At 48.7% G+C, this 21,805-nt stretch overlaps 1 long non-coding RNA gene across 1 annotated transcript; it reads left to right on the top strand.

The window, feature by feature from the left end:
- Window positions 1-4,925: 4,925 nt before the first annotated feature.
- Window positions 4,926-5,269, top strand: LOC144494075 (uncharacterized). The gene is made up of 2 exons (XR_013497814.1): window positions 4,926-5,099; window positions 5,168-5,269. It is a non-coding gene; the product is annotated as an uncharacterized LOC144494075 (long non-coding RNA).
- The last annotated feature ends 16,536 nt before the right edge of the window (window positions 5,270-21,805 follow it).

The raw sequence follows: 21,805 nt of genomic DNA, 5'->3' as shown, positions 1-21,805 counted from the left end.
TCACAATCCACTGATTTCTGTCCAAATACATTTTTCTTCTACTATGACTGAAGTGATAGACACGTAAAGGCAAGTGAGTTATAGAATCTATAGCACGGAGACAGGCCCTTAGGCCCAAACTGGTCCATGCCGACCAAAAAGCCCATCTAAGCTAATCACATTTGTCTGCATTTGGCCCGTGTCCCTCTAAATCTTTCCTATCCATGTATCTGTCCAAATGCCTTTTATTAGCATGCACATGTGAGAACCATGCATCCAATATTTCTTTTGTTTTAAAAGCAAATTACTGCGGATGATGGAATCTGAAACCAAAAGAGAAAATGCTGGAAAATCTCAGCAGGGCTGGCAGCATCTGTAAGGAGAGAAAAGAGCTGACGTTTCCAGTCCAGATGACCCTTTGTCAAAGCTATTTCTTTTGTTTTTACTGTTTGACATTGCTGGCAGTTCTTTTAATACATTAATGATTAAGCATTTTCTGTAACTCATTATGAAATATTCGGCATGTATTAAATGTATTTTAATCTTATTCACGGGGTCATGGTTAGTGAAGCAGCCCGGTTTCAATCTTGAGGCCCACTGAGACAAAGGAGGGCCACTCATGCAGCCCTCACTAGCCCAGGTTGCCTATCGCTGATGTCGGGGGACTGAAAAAGGTCTGAATATAATTTACAAAGATGACACTAGAACTGAGTGGTCATAATTATCGGAAAGAAGGAACAGGCTGGGGACCTTTACTTCAGAAAAGAGAAGACAGGGATTTTATAACTCTGTCGGGCTTGTGCTCTTTGCTTCCCAACCCCGCTCCAAGATATTACATTGCCCCCTCTTTCACTGGCCTTCAAAACCAACACTGCCATCCGCACCCCCTCCCCCCCCCGCCCTCTTCGACCCACCTCCCTAGTGTGCTCAAGTGCGCCCTGCCTAAAAAGGTTCCACTTACTAGCTCCAGTGCCCACCTTCTCTTCTTGGGGGAGATGCTTAAAGACTCAGCAGCACCCCTCCTACTCCCACTGAGGAAGTCCCAGATCCTGGATCTGTTTCGGCCACCAGCAGCCTGCTGTCACTGCGGGGCAGGCTTTTCTTGGGTCTGTCGACTGCCTGCGCATTCTTGTACTGTGCACCATGCCCCTCTCCCATGAAATCTAGCCCCAAAGTGGGATCTGATAGAGTTCTTTAAGATTATAAAACATCATTAGGTAGACAAAGAAAAAAATATTTCCACTAGTAACCAAATCTAGGGGCATAAATATTTGATTTGATTTATTATCGTCCCTTGTTTTGGGATATAGTGAATAATATTGTTCGTTGGATGCTATACAGACAAAACGTACTATTCATAGAGTACATAGGGGAGAAGGAAAGGAGAGGAAGCAGAATGTAGTGTTACAGTCATAGCTGGGGTGTCGACAAAGATCAATTTAACATAAGGTAAGTCCATTCAAAAGTCTGATGGCAGCAGGGAAGAAGCTGTTCTTGAGTCGGTTGATATGTGATCTCAGACTTTTGTATCTTTTTCCGGACGGAAGAAGGTGGAAGAGCGTATGTCCTGGGTGTGTGGGGTCCTTGATTATGCTGGCTGCTTTTCCGAGACAGCGGGAAGTGTAGGCAGAGTCAATGGATGGGAGGCTGCGTGAATAAATCCAATAAAGAATTCAGGAGAATTTTCTTTATACAGAGAACATTTAAGTGTGAAACTCCCTGCCACAAGGATTGAGATATGGGGAAGCTGGAAAGCTGGATAAAGATATGAGGGAGAAAGGAACTGAAGGAGATGTCGAAAGGGGAGGTGAAATAGTTGGGATGAGATGCGTATACGGAATATAAACACTGGCATGGACCATTTTGGGTCAAATGCCCTGTTTCGATGATGCATTTTTGACGTAAATCTACATATTTTGCTGATGCAAATAACTGGAAAAATACATGGGGCAGGATTTTCCCTGCGACCTTCTGAATCCCTGTGGTCAGTTTTAAATGGGGGTCAGAAGGCCACACTGCAAGAGAAACAGTAACTCATTGTGATCTTTCCTGGAGCAGCTGATCAATGTCCAGAGGGCTGGCTCACCTTCCAGTTAAAGGCAGCAAGCAGCTCTCAAAGCTGGGGGGCAATAATCAGAGGTCTTTCATTGTGACAGCAGCAGCAGGTAAGTGAGGGAGAGAGCGCACAGCAAAATGGTTCAGGGTTTAAATTTAAACATGGCTTTTGCAGCTGGGATATGGGGGGAGCTGGGCCGCCACAACAACACTGGGGAAGTTTAAAGTTTATTCATTAGTATCACAAGTATGCTTATATTAACAATGCAATGAAGTTACTGTAGAAAAATCCCCTAGTCGACACACTCCAGCGCCAGTTCGGGTACATGAAGGAGAATTTAACATGGCCAATGCGCCTAACCAGCACGTCTTTCAGACTGTGAGAAGAAACCGGAACACCCGGAGGAAACCCACGCAGATACAGGGAGAACAGTGCAGCACAGACAGTGACCCAAACTAGGAATCGAACCCGAGTGCCTGGCGCTGTGAGGCAGCAATGCTAATCACTGCGCCACTGTGTCAGCCGAGTGTGTGGGAAGGAGAGTCCCCTAAAGCTGCAATCAGGGAGGACCTCTTTGGCCTGTTTGGAGTGCTGGCCCCGCCCTGTTGCTAGGAGTCAATCTCCAGGCGGCTGAACTGGCCGTTGCCACCTCAGGAACCTGGAGGCTGAGTGTAAAATCCCAGTCAGCCTCCCTTTAATTGCCCTCAAGCAGCCCCTTAATTAGTTTAATCAGCTACCTGCTGCATGCAGACAGGTGGTCCGTTCTGCAACACCTCCCCTCAAATCCTGCTGCCTTTTTCTGGTACATACTTTTAGTCCCTCTTTCAACCAAGATTCACATTGAATCCAATTCATGGTCCCCACAAAAAAGATCCAAGCTGACAGGATGAGGCATTGCTCCCCATCCCAGGCTTGATCTAACGCTACAAGTCAGCCAAAAGGCCAAGATGGCTTTGAAAAATTGCATCAGGCGACGCCTCGGTTAAACCTCAATAGCTCCCCTGATCCTTTACTCGGACCCTAGCCTGGGCAAACCACCATCGCACACTCCCAGCGTAATGGGCTAGCCTTGTCCCCTGCTTGATCATGCTTTCACCCCTGCCATAGGCTGAAACAGCTGTGTCACTCTTAGCATCTGCTTGCCTTCTTTCCTGGCCCCTGGCAGTCGTCAAAATCCAGCCCCTGGTGTTGATGTTTATTACTCAGCGGTATGTGTGTTTTATTGTATTTAACTGAAAATCAAATGTCAATATCAGATTGGCTCAGTGGGTAGAAGCCTGCCTTCGGTTTGGAAGCTTGTGCGTTCAAATTGTACGTGAGAACAATAGGAGGAGGCCATTTGGCCCATCATGCCTCAATTGGCATTTTGAAAGGGCTTTCCAATTAGTTCCACTGTCCTGATTTTTCCACTTAAACCGCAATATTTTTCCCTTGCAAGTATTTTTAAAATTCCCAGCCCCCCCACATCCCAGCTGCTCCCACCACCCTTTCAGACAGTGCATTGTAGGTCATAACAACTGCTTGTGTTTAAAAATTCTCCTTGCCTCCCCTGTATCATAGAATCGTTACAGTGCAGAAGGAGGCCATTCGGTCCATCGAGTCTGCACCAACTCTCTGACAGAGTATCTTTCCCAGGCCCTCTCCCCTGTCCTATACCCGTAACCCCCACACATTTACCATAACTGACACTAGGGGGCAATTTAGGGCCAATGCACCTAACCTGCACATCTTTGGAATGTGGAAGGAAATCAGAGCACCTGGAGGAAACCAACACAGACACATGTGGAGTTTACAATGACACAGACAAGGCTGGAATTGAACCTGGGTCCCTGGCACTGTGAGACAGCAGAGCTAACCACTGTGCCACCATGCCACTCAAAGTGGCTTGTTCTGGTTTGACCATATAGTTTAGGGTGCCAAGTGACACCCGCCAACAGGTTCAATGGCAGACAGGGTGGGGTAGAATTTGGCAGGAGGCTCAAAATTTGGTTTCACGCTGGCGTAAATTTACTGGGGGATCTTCCACTGGTGTCCACCATGGCGGATCAGGAAAGCCGCTGAAGGCCAGTGTGAAACTCATCTGCACCTCACTAATGGATGTCAATGAATCTACACCCAATTCTCCGCGGCACCAGAGGAAAAACATGCCACTGCAAAATACATTTGGAACAATGTGGAGTGTGGAGTCGGGACTCACCTGAACAATGCCTGGGGTTGCCCCGGAATTCGAGATGGAAGCCGATGTCAGAATGTGCACAAAACTCAGTTCCATAATTAATGATGATTTGGATGTATTCCTGCCCACAGTGGGAAAAGCTCCATGTTCCCGCCCTCACCACCGGGCTTATTCACCAGATAGGAGAACTCCTCTTGACAACATTAGGAAAAGGCGTCGAAAGGAGATCCTATCAATTCATTTGGTTGCATATGGTTTATCAGGATGTTGCCTGGTATGGAGGGGCTTGGTTATGAAGAGAGATTGGGGAAACTGGGGTTGTTCTCCTTGGAAAGACGGAGGATGAGGGGAGACTTAATAGAGGTGTATAAAATTATGAAAGGCATAGATAGGGTGAACGGTGGGAAGCTTTTCCCCGGGTCGGTGGTGACGTTCACGAGGGGTCATAGGTTCAAGGTGAAGGGGGGGAGGTTTAACACAGATATCAGAAGGACATATTTCACACAGAGGGTCGTGGGGGCCTGGAATGTGTTGCCGGGCAAGGTGGTGGAGGCGGACACACTGGGAACGTTTAAGACTTATCTAGACAGCTATATGAACGGAGTGGGAATGGAGGGATACAAAAGAGTGGTCTAGTTTGGACCAGGGAGCGGCGCGGGCTAATTGTTCCTTGTTTCTCGTGGAAGTGGAAATGACTAGGGTTGGGAAGCATTTTCCGATCAGGGCCATTGTGATCTCCTGGACTCGTTTCGATCGCCTCAAGGGGTCGGAGAGGAATTTCCCAGATTTTTTTTTCCCCATATTGGCCCTGGGGTTTTTCACTCTGGGTTTTCGCCTCTCCCTGGAGATCACATGGTCTGGAATGGGGGGGTGGGGGTGAGTTAATAGGTTGTAATGAACAAAGCATCGTAGCTGTGGGGGACAGCTCGGTGGATAGGATATTGGTATGTAGATAGGCTGGAAAATTGGGCGGGGATCCTGGATTCAGGATTCAATCCTGGACCGGGGAGCGGCGCGGGCTTGAAGGGTCGAAGGGCCTGTTCCTGTGCTGTATTGTTCTTTGTTCTTTGTTCTTTGTTCATATAACAGACCCCATGGCACTGCAAAACCTTTGTTATTTCTTATTGCCTGGCCGCTGCTGAAATTCATTATCTTCCTATGCAGTGAATACTTAGTTAGAATCCCAGGGATTACCATTGACCAGAAACTGAACTGGACCAGCCATATAAATATTGTGGCTTCAAGAGCAGGTCACAGGCTCGGAATACTACAGTGAGTAACTCACCTCCTGTCTCCCCAAAGCCTATCCACCATCTACAAGGCACAAGTCAGGAGTGTGATGGAATACTGCCCACTTGCCTGGATTGGTGCAGCTCCAACAACACTCAAGAAGCTCGACACCATCCAGGTTTAAAGCAGCCGCTTGATTGCTACCCCTTCCACAAATCTTCAATCTCTCTACCACCGATGAACTGTGGCAGCAGTGTGTACCATCTACAAGATGCTCTGCAGGAACTCACCAAGGTTCCTTCAGCAGGTATCTGCTGCTCTTGTCCTTTTGGATGTTAGTGGTCGTGGGTTTGGAGTGTGCTTAGTGAGTCCTACTATCTCTGCAGTCACGTTTAAACCTTAAGATGAAAGCCATGACATCCAGGGAACTTGTTAACCTTCGTACTAATAGTTTTCCCACTACCTTTTCCCCAGTGGTTGTGATTGTTTTAAGTTCTTCCCTCCCTTTTACCTCATGATTTTCAACTATTCTTGGGATGATTTGTGTGTCTTCAACAGTGAAGATAGATGCACAATACTTGTTCAACACTTCCACCATTTCCTTGTTTCCTATTATTAATTCCCCATTCTCAGCCTTGTGGGACCAACGTTCTTTACCTTACTTTCACTTTTCTTTTTAAATTACTTGTAGACGCTCTTACTAGCTCTTTCTTCATATTTCTAACTAGATTACCCTCAAATTCTTAATGCAGTGACAGAAAACCTAGACGAGTGAGTGGCCTGCATAAGTGGCCCTCCTTCATCTCAATGGCCACAATGTTGATACCAGGCTTGTTCACTAACCGTGACCCATGAGTAAGATTTAATACATTTAATATATGCCCAATATTTCGTAAGTTACAGAAAATGATATATATATATATTCATAGAACTTTATCAACTTCAAGTGGTAAAAACAAAAGAAATATGAATGTTTGATTGACACGGGGAGTGCATGGCTCTCACAGTCAATGATGTGAGCAATCAGCATGCACTTCACTTCACTTGCCCTTGCTTTACAGGCATGTCATTTCAGTCATACTGGTAGGAAAAAAGCTACGCAGATGGAAATGGCAACTTTGCGTGTAGGCAACAGTCAACAAAATGTCTCATGGGCAGCACTCAGAACCCAGATGGGCGGCATAGCCAATAGTTGCAGATAATCTCAAAGCAGAACCTCTTTCCTATCTGTGCCGTCAGTTCCCATGACAGCTGGATCCCCTCCTTCCCATTGCAAGTTCCTCTACAGCCTCGAGCATATGTCCTGAACCCTGGTAGCTGACGGGCAACACAGCCTTCTGGATTCATGATCTTGGCTGCAGAGAATTGTGACTATCTCCCTGACTATACTGTCCCCTACTACCATAACATTCCTATTTACTCCTGCCATTTGAACAGCTCTCTGCATGGTGCCATGGCCAGTTCACCCATCCATTCATGGCAATTAGGATGGGCAACAACTCTGGACTTGCCAACAATACCCAGAACCCATGAAAGGATTTTAAAAAAAGAAACTCACAATCTAACCCATTTTCCGATAGCACCTGTTGATATCTGACAGTTATCTAGTTAAAGGCAATAGTTTATTTGTGTGCTTTCAGGAGACAGCAATCTAGTTGTTTTAATTCATGCTAATCATGTTCCTCATCACCATTACTGATGTGGGAAGACTAATGCCCTTTGATAGTGAAGGGAGATGTCATGGTTCTTCTCTTAGTAACTCAAGTTTTCTTGGGTGAATTGGATGGATTGGATGGATGTTATTGACAGGCAAGGATTGTTTCATCTAAACGTTGTGATTGTTTTTTTCACAGACAAACAGAAAAACATAGAAACTAGAAGCAAGAGTAGGCCATTCGGCCTTCAAGCCTGCTCCGCCATTCAATTTGATCATGGCTGATCATCAAATTTAATATCCTGATCCCCCCTTCCCCCATATTCCTTGATCCCTTTAGCCCCAAGAGCTACATCTAATTTCTTCTTGAAATCAGACAACGTTTTGGCCTCAACTACATTTTGTGGTAGTGAATTCCACACATTCACCACCCCCTGGGAGAAGAAATTTCTCTTCACCTCTGTTTTAAAAGGTTTGCCCCTTATCCTCAAACTAGTTCTGGCCTCCCCCACCATCAGGAACATTCTTTCTGAATCAACCCTGTCTAACCCTGTTAGAACTTTATAGTTTCTATGAAATCCCCTCTCACTCTTCTAAACTCCAATGCATAAAATCCTAACTGATTTAGTCTCTCTTCATATGACAGACCTGCCATCCCAGGAATCAACCTGGTAAATCTTTTCTGCACTCCCTCTATAGCAACAACCTGCTCCCTCAGATAAGGACACCAAAGCTGCACACAAAGTTCCAGGTATGGCCTCACCGACACCCTATACAATTGCAATTTGAATTGCACTCCATTTATATATGGGCGGCACGGTAGCACAGTGGTTAGCACCGCTGCTTCACAGCTCCAGGGACCTGGGTTCGATTCCCAGCTCGGGTCACTGTCTGTGTGGAGTTTGCACATTCTCCTCGTGTCTGCGTGGGTTTTCTCCGGGTGCTCCGGTTTCCTCCCACAGTCCAAAGATGTGCGGGTTAGGTTGATTGGCCATGCTAAAATTGCCCCTTAGTGTCCTGAGATGTGTAGGTTAGAGGGATTAGCAGGTAAAAATATGTAGGGATATGGGGGTAGGGCCTGGGTGGGATTGTGGTCGGTGCAGACTCGATGGGCCGAATGGCCTCTTCCTGCACTGTAGGGTTTCTATGATTTCTATGATATATAATTCCCTCAATCAGAATCCATTATAAGAAATAAGGATCTGGTGTCTTCCCCACATTTAGTGAGGAGGTATCCAATTATTGGTAAAGTCAATCCAATAATATATTCATGAAAGCCAATTGATTAAAAAAAACTATCCTCAAGTTTGCATTGAGTGCCTGTGAGAGAGAAAATGCAAGACATCTTGATTTTTACAGGCATTACTTTTCATGCCTTGTGGATTGAAACATATTTGAGAGCATCAGATGCTACATAGTTAAACAGAGGCATAACTTGCAGCTAGCTTCAGGAGCATGAACTGTTTCTGTGTTAAACAGTTGGAAGTGCACAGCAGGTCAGCCAGTATCTGAATGGAGAAAGTATAATTCAATGTACTGGGTGGAGACTCTTTGTCAGAACTGTCTGAAATGTTAATCTATCTCTTTTCAGATGCTGACAGACCTGCTGCGTATTTCCAGCATTATTGGTTTTGTGCCAACTTTTTAACATATTGCTGGGTTTTTTTTCATCTACCCAGCAGCATGGAGTTACTGGTTCCGAGCCACTCGGAGAAGTCTCTTATCACGTCATCAGCAGGATACTGGTGTCTCACACTCCCTTTTTAACTTTCTTTTAAATGGCTTTTTTACTTACTTGACATGACTTTGTAAAGACGAAACGGGTTAAAAAGTTATAGGATCAGAAAAGTGTCACCCAACCAACCAATGGAATCGCATTTCATTAGTGGGTGGGAAGCTAGTCTGCCATTATCTATTAATTCAGTTTTAATGTGTTTACTGAGTAATAAATCTATTATTTCCAACACAAATCACATCCAGAAAGGTACTTCATTCATATATATTTTTATCTGTCTCATCAGGTTTCCTGCATCTTGTGAAGAAGGTTTTGGCCAGGAGATTTTGTTTGGTTTTATTTATACAATCTCAAATCTAATTTCTTTTTACATGCAGAATATATTGTATACATACAACAAATGTGTAGCCCCCATAAGCATTGTTAGCAAATTAAGAACAGTACAGTATCAACAAACAATGATAGGGAGATGTTACAGGGTCTGGCTTGTGACATAAAATGTACAGAATATTTAATGTATTATCAGTAAAATAATGAAATTCTTCAATTTTGAAGACATATTTGCTGGAGGAACATTCCACTAGCTGTAAGCACTGATTTCTGCTAAGTTGTTTTGCTTGAGGTAATGGAATCAAATGGTTCATAGCTGAGCTGCACAGTGGCACAGTGGTTAGCACCCCTGGCTCGCAACACCAGGGACCTGGGTTCAATTCTGCCCTAGGGTGACTGTCCGTGTGGAGTTTGCACATTGATGCGCGACAATCAAGCACGTGGAACAAGGCTTCAGCTATTGAAGGCTTTTATTAGCAAACAATGGAACTAACTAACACGAGTACACCAGTTCAGACTGGAGGGGTCCCGCCGGAGCAGAGGGTCTTATACCTCTCCCCAGGAGGCGGGGCCCGACCGGGATGTGCCATAACAACATCTATCACAGGTAAACACCCTAACCCAACAACATTATACAACCCCCACAGTGGCAACCCCCTAACCCAACAGTAACATAGGAATAACCCACAGTGGTAACCAACGATGGTTCACCACATTCACCCCTCCTTTAAAAACAAAGGCCGGCGGGGTGCGAAAACAGGTCACATATATACAAAATTCACAAGTCCAGACGGTCTGGAGGACCGCACCGTCGCTGTGATCTCCTCAACACCGGTTGCGACACCGGAGCAGGTGCTTGCGGTGGTGTTCTCTCCAAAACAGCGTCCGGCTGTCCCCTCGAGGATTCCCGGGCCGGTTGACCCTGGTGAGGCGATGGTGCAGGGGATCCTGGAACCTTCTGTGGTGGCGCCGATCTCCGAGTCTCAGGCAAGCTGTACATGGGAGTATAACTGTTATGCACTGGTCCCGGTGCTGACCGCGCCACGTCTGGGGAAGAAATAAGTGATAGGGGATTCGTGACAGGGGGTATGGGAGCGACAGGAGTTGCTACGTCCCCTGCGGGCGCCAGGTCTCGAATGGGGACTGTGTCCTCTCGCCCGTCAGGATATGCCACATAGGCATACTGAGGGTTGGCGTGGAGGAGTTGGACCGGTTCGACCAAGGGGTCGGACCTGCGGGCCCTCACATGTCGCCGCAGAAGGACGGGTCCTGGGTACGTCAACCAGCTGGTAAGGAGATCCCCGAGGACGACTTCCGAGGGAATGAGAACATCCTCTCGTGGGGAGTAGCATTGGTTGCCGTACACAGGAGGGAGCGGATGGAATGAAGCGCATTTGGAAGGACCTCCTGCCAACGGGAGACTGGAAGGCCCCTGGATTTCAGCGCCAATAGGACAGCCTTCCAGACTGTAGCATTCTCCCTCTCCACCTGTCCGTTACCCCTAGGGTTGTAGCTCGTGGTTCTACTAGAGGCAATCCCGTATGAGAGCAGGAATTGCCTCAAGTCGTTACTCATGAACGACGAGCCCCTGTCGCTATGTATGTAGCAGGGGTACCCGAACAGGGTAAAAAGATCACTGAATGCCTTAATCACTGTGGCAGTCGACGTGTCCGCACAGGGGACAACAAACGGGAACCGGGAGTACTCATCTATTATATTGAGAAAATAGACATTCCGGTCCGTTGAGGGAAGGGGGCCCTTAAAATCCACACTCAGCCTCTCGAAGGGGCGAGTGGCCTTGACCAATTGTGCCCGGTCCGGTCGATAAAAGTGCGGTTTGCATTCCGCGCAAATCCGACAGCTTCTTGTCACTGACCTGACATCCTCCACCGAGTAGGGCAGGTTGCGGGCTTTTACGAAGTGGTAGAGTCGGGTGACTCCAGGATGGCACAGGTCATTGTGGAGGGCCTTCAAGCGGTCCTCCTGCATGATGGTGCATGTTCCGCGCGAGAGGGCATCCAAGGGCTCATTGAGCTTCCCTGGACGATACATAATATCGTAATTATAGGTGGAGAGCTCAATTCTCCACCGCAAGATCTTATCGTTCTTGATCTTGCCCCTCTGCGTGTTACTGAACATAAACGCCACGGATCGTTGATCCGTGATCAGGGTGAACCGCTTCCCCGCCAGGTAATGGCGCCAGTGTCTGACGGCCTCCACAATGGCCTGAGCCTCCTTCTCCACCGCTGAGTGCCGAATTTCGGGGCCTTGAAGGGTGCGGGAAAAAAATGCGACGGGCCTGCCTGCCTGGTTTAGTGTGGCGGCTAGGGCGAAATCAGATGCATCACTTTCCACCTGGAAAGGGATGGATTCATCCACCGCCTGCATCGTGGCTTTCGCAATGTCGCCTTTCAAAGCCTTGAAGGCCAATTGGGCCTCCGGCGTGAGTGGGAAGGTCGTGGACTTGATGAGCGGACGAGCTTTGTCCGCGTAGTTGGGGACCCACTGCGCGTAATACGAAAAGAAGCCGAGGCATCTCCTCAGTGCTTTTGTGCTAGCGGGCAAGGGAAGTTCAGTAAGGGGGCGCATACGGTCTGGATCAGGGCCGATGACCCCGTTTTCCACCACGTATCCAAGGATAGCTAACCTGCGCGTACGGAATACGCACTTCTCCCTGTTATAGGTCAGATTCAGGCGAGATGCAGTGCGCAGAAAGTGTTGGAGATTCGTGTCATGGTCCTGCTGGTCATGGCCGCAGATGGTGACGTTATCCAGGTACGGGAAGGTAGCCCGCAACCCAATCTGGTCCACCATTCGGTCCATAGCACGCTGGAAGACCGAGACCCCATTGGTGACACCAAATGGAACCCTGAGAAACTGGTATAGACGACCATCCGCCTCAAAAGCCGTGTATTGTCGGTCCTCTGGGCGGATGGGGAGTTGATGGTAGGCGGACTTAAGGTCTATGGTAGAGAACACCCGGTACTGCGCAATCTGATTGACCATATCAGAAATGCGCGGGAGAGGATACGCATCCAGCTGCGTATAACGGTTAATGGTCTGACTGTAGTCGATGACCATCCGAGGTTTGTTCCCGCTTTTAACCACCACGACCTGCGCTCTCCACGGACTAGCACTGGCCTGTATGATCCCTTCCTTGAGGAGCCGCTGAACCTCAGATCTGATAAAGATCCGGTCTTCAGCGCTGTAACGCCTACTCTTAGTAGCGATGGGCTTGCAGCCTGGTACCAGATTCTTAAATAACGAAGGTGTGGTGATTTTTAGTGTGGAGAGATTGCATGCGGGGCGCTTTGGGCAATTTGGAGGCTGCGGCTGATTCCCTACTGCCAGCGAAGGGAGTGGCCCACCGTACTGTAGGATCACACTCTTCATGTGGACCATAAAATTTAGTCCGAGGAGAATTGGCGCACAAAGGTGCGGTAACACAAGGAGCCTGTATCGCTCGTAAATTGTGCCCTGTACCTCTAGGGTTACCATACAACGTCCTTGGATCGGTACAGACCGGGACTGTGATGCCATGGAAATTGTCTGTTTGGCAGGTAGAACCCGGAGTCCACACCTTTTTGCAGTGTCAGGGTGAATAAAACTCTCGGTGCTCCCACTGTCAAACAGACAATACACAGTACGACCATTTACCTTGATGTTCATCATGGAATTATCAAGCCTGTGATGCTTTGTCTGGTCCAGAGAGATCGACGCCACCGTTGGCCCCTGGGCGTCACTGCATGCAGCCGAGGTTGATACTGAGGATCCCTGCTGGTCGCTCCTAGTCGTCGTTGACCATGATGGCCGCCCCCATGAATCGCACGTGGGTGAGGGCGCCAAACGTAGCGACTCCTGGTGGTCTTCCTCCTCCTCCGTCAGCCACGATGGCGCCGTCCTGGATTCGCACGTGGTCGGACCTCGTGGGTACTGCGACGCCGAAGGAGATTGTCTCCGCTCTGGAGGGTCACAGGCTGCACTGCCGTTTTTGGGCTTTGACCTGCAAACTTTAGCATAGTGCCCCTTTTTACCACACTGGCTGCAGATCGCCGTTTTTGCAGGACATTGTTGCCGTGAATGCTTGGCTCCGCCGCAAAAATAGCATCGCTGGCCGCCTGGAGCTGCCGCCGTCGTCGGATCGATATGGGAGCGCGAGCCCGTGGGAAGAGGAGGGATTTGTGCTTGTTCTTGCCACGTTGTCTCCACGTGGTCTTCGGGGTACAGAGCCAAGCTTTTCGACGCTGCCTCCAGCATCTCAGCCATCTCCATCGCTTGGGTCAAGTTGAGGTTCCCTTTCTCTAATAACTTAAGCCGGATGTACGAGGACCCTACCCCTGCTACGAACGCATCTCGGGCGAGGTCGTACATATATTGCTCTGCTGACACATCTTTACAGTCGCAACCCCTGGCAAGCTGCAAGAGCTCATTGGCGTAGTCCTCCATGGTTTCGCCCGACTGCCGACGTCGTGTAGCGAGGAGGTAACGAGCGTGGATCTCGTTGGGTGGTCTCGTGTATCGTTTCTTCAAGAGCTCGATGGCCCTCGGGTAAGTGGTGGCCGCACGAATCGCAAGATAAATCGTGTCGCTTACCCTCGCGTGGAGGACCTGGAGTTTGTCGTCGTCTGTAGTAACAGCTGCAGAGGCTGCCAGGTAGTCTTCGAAACACTTCCACCAGTGGTCGAAGGTGTTAGCGGCACCGACCGCACGTGGGTCCAGCGCCAGACGCTCTGGTTTTAATATTTGTTCCATACTCCCTTTTTACTGTTGAGAGTTTTATGTTTGCTAATAAAATTGATGCGCGACAATCAAGCACGTGGAACAAGGCTTCAGCTATTGAAGGCTTTTATTAGCAAACAATGGAACTAACTAACACGAGTACACCAGTTCAGACTGGAGGGGTTCCGCCGGAGCAGAGGGTCTTATACCTCTCCCCAGGAGGCGGGGCCCGACCGGGATGTGCCATAACAACATCTATCACAGGTAAACACCCTAACCCAACAACATTATACAACCCCCACAGTGGCAACCCCCTAACCCAACAGTAACATAGGAATAACCCACAGTGGTAACCAACGATGGTTCACCACACACATTCTCCCCGTATTTGTGCGGGTTTCCTCTGGGTGCTCCGGTTTCCTCCTGCACTCCAGAGATGTGTTGGTTAGGTGGATTGGCCATGCTGATTTGACCCTTAGTACCCCAAGATGTGTAGGTTGGGGGGATGAGTGGGGTAAATGTGTGGGGTTATGGTGATAGAGCAGAAAGGGGGCCTGGTGATGTTCAGTCAGGAAGTTGGTACAGTTTTGATGGACCGAATGGCCTTTTTGTGCTCCGTAGGTGTTCTATGATCCTTCTTCTATGTTGAGTTCTTCTTCAGAGAGGCCACAGAGATGGTTGGGTGGGCAATTGAGAAGTCAACTGCTGTAGCAAAGGCTGCTTTTCTGCGTTTGTAGTCTCACAACACCAGGTTAAAGTCCAACAGGTTTATTTGGTAGCAAAAGCCACTAGCTTTCGGAGCGCTGCTCCTTTGTCAGGTAAGTGGGAGTTCTGTTATACAAACAGGGCATATGCCCCAGTCCAACGCCGGCATCTCCACATAATTTCTGCGTTTGGACATGAGACATATTGTTGGAGTGGAGCGCTGTTAAATATTGTATTTTCTACTCCGTTAAGTTTTGTTCTGAAATCCATTATGAACCATCAATTTATATCTTGTGAACTATCCACTTATCACTAAGTTGACAAAGGAGTTTTTAATCCATTTTTAATGAACTGCTTGCTGAATCAGAACTGAATGGGAAAATTATGTTTGAACTACCATTTATATTCTGACAGGAACAGAAGTGGATTCTAACAAGGCAGCGGAACGAACATTTTCAAATGATAGCAGCTTTAATAGCCAACAGGGTCAGAGCAGCATGTTACAACCGCAACAAATGTGGATCACCAAGCTTATAATGGCTTCCTAACTTAACTATATCCCCCCCTCAATACCAGCACTTTTGATCAGTTCTTTAGGTGGTCGACTTAATGCAGTTGAGACTGGAGGGCAGGTCGTCATGGGTCACTGTTGCTGTACTTCTAGTGGCTTGCTATATTTTGATTTGATTTATTATTGTCACATGTATTATCATACAGTGAAAAGTATTGTTTCTTGCGTGCTATACAGACAAAACATACCGTTCATTGAGAAGAAAAGGAGAGAGTGCAGAATGTAGTGTTACAGTCATAGCTAGGCTGTAGGGAAAGATCAACTTAATGCAAGGTAAGTCCATTCAAAAGTCTGACAGCAGCACGGTAGCACAGTGGTTAGCACTGCTGCTTCACAGCTCCAAGGTCCTGGGTTCGATTCCCGGCTCGGGTCACTGTCTGTGTGGAGTTTGCACATTCTCCTCGTGTCTGTGTGGGTTTCCTCCGGGTGCTCCGGTTTCCTCCCACAGTCCAAAGATGTGTGGGTTAGGTTGATTGGCCAGTTTAAAAATTGCTCCTTAGAGTCCTGAGATGCGTAGGTTAGAGGGATTAGCAAGTAAATATGTGGGGATAGGGCCTGGGTGGGATTGTGGTCGGTGCAGACTCGATGGGCCGAATGGCCTCCTTCCGCACTGTAGGGTTTCTATGATTCTTCTATGAGCAGGGAAGAAGCTGTTCTTGAGACAGTTGGTACGTGAGCTCAGACTTTTGTAGCTTTTTCCCGAAGGAAGAAGGTGGAAGAGAGAATGCCCGGGGTGCGTGTATGGCTGAGGCAGCATTGATAAGAACTGGGAGGAAGCCATTGGCCTGTCCCCATTGCCAGGGAAATCATATTACACGTGGTACACTTCGCAAAGTGAAGTACATAGGCAAGTTTGAATTACAACTTGATATTTAAAAAATCAGTGACATTTGCCCATTAAGTGCAGCAACAGTAAAATGGTAGGGTCCGGGGGAGACCCATTCTTGCTGCTGAGGCATTTTCCCAGATATGGGTTGGGAGTAGGGCAGACTACTCCATATACGAGGGCACCCATGACTCGAAGAGGGGGCCGCAGGAAGGAAAGGCTGCACTTGTGACACAGTATTCACAAATAATTCACCAGTAAGGATTTACCCCCCGCTCTGACGGAGTCCAATGGCTCCCCGCCCTCCTCCCCCTGTAATTTTTCTTTTAGGTCCACATCTCTGAGGACAGCTGCATGTAGTGCCCTCATTGTTTCCAAATTGCCTGCGCTGCTGCCTGACAGCTCCTAGGACCCGTGTTCAATTCCAGCCTTGGGTGACTGTGCGGAGTTTGCACATTCTCCCCGTGCCTGCACGGGTTTCCTCCGGGTGGTCCAGTTTCCTCCCACAGTCCAAAGATGTGCAGGTTAGGTGCACTAGACATGCTAAATTGTTCCTTAGTGGTCAATCTTACTAAAAATATTCTAAGTGCCGAACGAGCGTGAAAACGGAAAGTTGCAGATCTGTTTTTTGGGTGAGTTTGAAAATGCAATCTTATGCCCCTTTGTGCGAAAAATGATGCACAATCTGCTCCCTGCCAGTAGGGGGAGCGGTGGAGCCTATGCTCACTGGAAAGCCGGCTGCTCACAGTAGAGGGTGCAATTGTGCATGCGCAGATCTCTGTTCTATGCAACAGAAAAGCGAGATCTGTTAGTCAGCTTCCCCCTGGATATCGCACACCTCCACCCCCACCCCCGCAATGGCTGGCCTGCCCAGTCAATCATGTCCCCCTGGATATTGCCCCCCACCTACCCCTGGTTGATCGCACCTTCCCCCCACCCGCCCCCCCATCCCCCAGTCGATTGCATTGCATTCTCCCAGCCTGCTCAATCACCCACTGCCTTGAACCGGGCCATCACCCCCTCATCCCCCAGCTTGTTGCAGAGTGCTCAGTTTCCCCCTCCCCCCACACACAAACCCCCCTTGGCACTACCCCATGCCTGATGTTCAGTGCCAGGGTGCCAGGCTGGCAGTGCCCAAGGGGCACTGCCCCCCATGTCCCTGAATACCCAGGGGGCCTTAATGGCCTCCGGTCCTACAACATCAAGTCCCCGTTGACGGGGACCACACATGGTCTTTGCCGGTGAGGATCTTCACCATGAGGCTGCTCAGACAAATGAGCCCGGACAATTGCACTACCATGGATTTAAATATTGAGATTAGCTGTGGATCTTGCTGGAAACCTGGGCCTGATAAGATTGCAGGAGGTGAGAAATCGGTCGCCAGCCTCGCATGATTTCACCAGTTCGCCCTGCCCATCGACCGGCGGGACAAGAAGGTAAGATCACAGCCTTAGTGTCCCAAGATGTGTCGGTTAGATGGGATTAACCATGTTAAATGTGTGGGATTACAGGGACAGGGTGGGGGAGACGGACTGGGTAAAATACTCTGTCAGAGAGTCGGTGCAGACTCGATGGCCCAAATGGCCTCTTCTGCAATGTAGGGATTCTATAGGGCCTCAGTAATTTACAGTCTATACAAGTTATTTTGATGAAGAGGCAGTGAAGAGTGTATCTAATTACACATTACAAAGTCATGTGGAACTGCAAAGTGTGAGGAGGACACAGAGGGGCTGTAAAGAGACAGGTTATGCGACAGGGTGACACAGGATGACCGATGGAGTTTAATATGGGGAAGTGTGAAGTTATTCACTTTGGTCATATCTACAACATGGAAGCACAATCTCAAGATAAGGGATTAATCACTTAGGACTGAGGCCAAGAGAAATTTCTTCAATCAGAGGGTAGTAAATCTTTTGAATTCCCGAGGACTACAGATACTTTATCGTTGACTCTATAACAATATAAAAAACTGGTAAAGTTAGGATAGACAAATTGGTGTTCTCTCAGGGAATCGAGGGATGTAAGGAGAGGGCGGGAAAGCAAAGCCCAAGGTCAGCTATGATTTAAATGAATGGTGCAACAGGCACAACGGGCCGTAAGGTCTACTCCTGTTCTTATCTTCTATAACAACTGTGTTTCTACTCTCTGCAGTTCCTTCCTGTGCAGTCCTTTATCTATTGATGCCATACTCTGGTTACACTATTTGTCACCCTTAGTTGTGCTGTGTATCGGTTTGAGACTAGCCATAGGTAGAGGGCACAGATTCAAGGTGAGAGGGGGAAAGTTTAAGGGAGATCTACGGGGGACGTTTTTCACGCAGAGAGTGGTGGGTGCCTGGAACATGCTGCCAGAGAAGGAGGTGGAAGCAGGCACATTAGCAACATTTAAGAGGGGTACATGAATAGGGAGGGAATAGAGGGATATGGACCACGTAAGGGCAGAAGGTTTTTTTTTTAGTTTTGTTAAGGCATCATGATCAGCACAGGCTTGGAGGGCTGGAGGGCCTGTTCCTGTGTTGTACTTTGTTCTTTGTAGGTACTGTAGACTGATGCCCTTCCTGCCCCTTCTGGATGACCGCCAATCCACCATCCTGGAATGGTACTGCCTGTGGAGTGGCCACCTCCTGGAACTTACATACAACCATGAAACTCTCTTCCTCGCTGATATTCTGCAGTGGCTTCATCTGCCCCTCAGGCTTGGAAATCCTGAACTCGATCTTCAGCAACTGGAGATGCTTTGTAAATAGATACCAAATCTTGAAGTTCCCAACAGGCACTGGAATTGCAAACCTCACGCCTTAGGTATCCATCCACAATCTAAAAAATCTTTCTTTCCTCTTTTAGAATTTAGGAGGTGATTCTCCCATTGCAAATTTTCTGGCGGGTCCGGTCGAGAGAATCATGCGTCGGCCATTTTGCAGGATTCACGCATGCGTCGAGAACGCAGCGCGTCTCCCAGAGCCAGGGAACAGTCGCAGTCACGACCGCGCTGCAAACTGGTGGGAAGAGAGGTTAGTGATTTAAATCTATTTTACGTGTGATTGTCAGGCCCAGCAAGTTCCGTGCCCCCCAGTAGCAACTCCCACCCTTCCAGGAGTACTTCACTCCATTCGGGGAACGAGTGGGAGACTCCGCTGGCGTGAAGGGGGGCAATCGGGGCCCCCCAGGCAGGGGGGTGTGGTGCCCCTGGGCATGGGCACCCTGGCAGTGCCAGCCTGTGCCCCTGGCACTGCCCAAGGGACAAAATGCCCATGCCCGGGGGCACCTTGGCATTGCCCACCAGGGATCGGGCAGTGCTAAGGGGGCAGGGTCTATTGTGGGTGGGGCCTAGGGGACGATTGGTGGGGGTGGTGGGTCCCATTGCCACTCTGCATTGGGATCAGCCTGGGATGGAGGGAGGGAGGGCAGCGATTGGGGCGGGCTGGGGGTGGGGGGGTGGTGGGGGTGATAGTGGTGGTGTGCCAGGGGTGTCTGACCCGGGGGGAGGGGGACGGCGGGGGGGGGGGGGGGGGGGGGCGGGGGGCGGGGGGCGGCGGGGGGGGGGGGGGGGGCGGGGGGCGGCGGGGGGGGGCGGGGGAGTGGCGGGGGGGGGGTGGGGGCGGCGGGGGGGGTGGGGGCGGCGGGGCGGGGGGGGTGGGGGGGGCGGGGGGGGTGGGGGCGGCGGGGGGGGGGGGCGGTGCGGGGGGGGGGGGGTGTGTGGGGTGATCTGACCCGGAGGGGGGGGTCTGCTCGGGTGAGGGAGTGGGGGCATTGCCGCTGCTGGGGGGGGTGGGCTGTGCATCGCGGTGCTCCGTGGCATGGGGGGTCAGGGCTGGCCCGGGAATTGTTGTGGGGGCTGTGATTGGGCCGTGGGAGTGGCTGGAGGGGCAGCAGTGTGGGGGTCCCAAGCTGGCCAGCGATTGGGCTGGCCAGCAAACGGGGAGACTGACAGATCGGGACCACTGCGCATGCGCAGATTTCTGAAACTGTCAGACTCCGGCGCGAATAGGCCCCGTCCCCCTGGGTTTTTAATGAGATTCACGATTGTGACCTCTGCACTGTACAGAGTGCGGAGATTCAGGTCTGAAGCTGCACTGAAAAAACAGTCGTGATCTAGAACAGTTTTCCCACCAATTCAGCACTTTTGGGAGAATCACCCCCCTCGTTACCACCTTGTTTAAACTATTAATTTTAATGAATTTCTCTGGAGCTTCTCTGTGCTAACACTCTCAGTATGAGACGATAACCCAATGGTATTATTGTTAGACTATTAATCCAGGAACTCAGCTAATGTTTCGGGGACCTGGGTTCGAATCCTGCCATGGCAGATGATGGAATTTGAATTCAATAAAAACCATTTGGAATTAAGAATCTATCGATGACTATGAAACTATTGTTGATTGTTGAAAAAACCCATTTGATTCATTAATGTCCTTTGGGGAAGGAAATCTGCCGTCCTTGCCCAGTCTGGGCCTACATGTGACTCCAGAGCCACAGCAATGTGGTTGACTCACAACTGCCCTCTGAAATGGCCCAGTAAGCCACAAAGTTCAAGGGCAAGTAGAGATGGGCAATAAATGCTGGCCAACCAGCGACATCCAAGTCCCACGAATGAAAAAAAAACATACTGTTATATTTACCCCCTCGTCTCCAACTATACTCTCCATTTTTCTTAACCATGATCCCAATGCTCACTCCACTCTGCATGTGTTTGAATAGCTTTTCAGTATAATGTTAGTGTTTCCTTCAACATCACATTTATGAACCAGTGCGGTCAACCATTATGAAAATGCAGCAAATTAAGCATTAAGGTACAGACCATCTTTATGTGCTAGCACCTAAGGTTAAAGTGTGAAAACAGGGAACCATGGAATGTCCAGCTATTACATGAAGCAATGTTTTTATGACAGAAATGATAGCATGAAAAAAAACACTTGATCCTCGGGTCATTTCTATTAGCCCTTCGCAAAGATGTACTTGTCAGCAATTAATCACCAAGAATAATAATACAATAATATAACATTATAATAATATAACATCTAAAGGTGTCCAAAATACTGAATGCATTCCTTTTTATTTCCAAACATATACTTTGTTCATAAGAAATCTGCAAGGACATTGCAAACATTCCAAAATGTTTAGTTTAAAGTTTATTTTTTTACTGACACATTAACACTGCAATGAAGTTACTGTGAAAATCCCCTAGTCACCACTCTGCGGCACCTGTTCAGGTACACTGAGGGAGAATTTAGCACAGCCAATGCACCTACCCAGCACGTCTTCCAGACTGTGAGAGGAAGCCAGAGCACCCGGAGGAAACCCACGCAGACATGGGGAGAACGTACAAACTCCACACAGACAGTGACCCAAGCCAGGAATTGAACCTGGGTCGCTGGCGCTGTGAGACAGCAGTGCTAACCACTGTGCCACCGTGCCGCCTGTGGTCATCACACACAAAGCAATAATATTCAGATTCTTTACATACATCAAGTAACACTCTGAGATGCTTCAATACAGTAAAGGAAACATGTCAGGCATTTTACAATGATGCTTACAAATGTTGTAGAGTTGTCTACATACCCGGGAACAACAGAGAAGAAGGAAATGACTAAATTTAGAAGTAAAATTTCCAGCAAACAGCAAATTAAAAAGAACCTTTTTTGGTGGCTGTGACAAGATTGCGATGTCAGTTTCTAAAAGCTAATGTGTGTCTCTTTGTTCTTGTTGAAAGGGTGGTCGTCAGTGTAACACCCGAAACCACATGTTCTGTCAGTAATAAATAGAACATTGTGCCCCTGTTATTCTGCTCAAGCGACTTGACAACAGTGGAGACCATTTAAAACACT

This window comes from Mustelus asterias, chromosome 5 (genome assembly GCF_964213995.1).
Source record: "Mustelus asterias chromosome 5, sMusAst1.hap1.1, whole genome shotgun sequence".
Classification (NCBI taxonomy): domain Eukaryota; kingdom Metazoa; phylum Chordata; class Chondrichthyes; order Carcharhiniformes; family Triakidae; genus Mustelus; species Mustelus asterias.
This window is presented reverse-complemented; position numbering and strand designations above follow the sequence as displayed.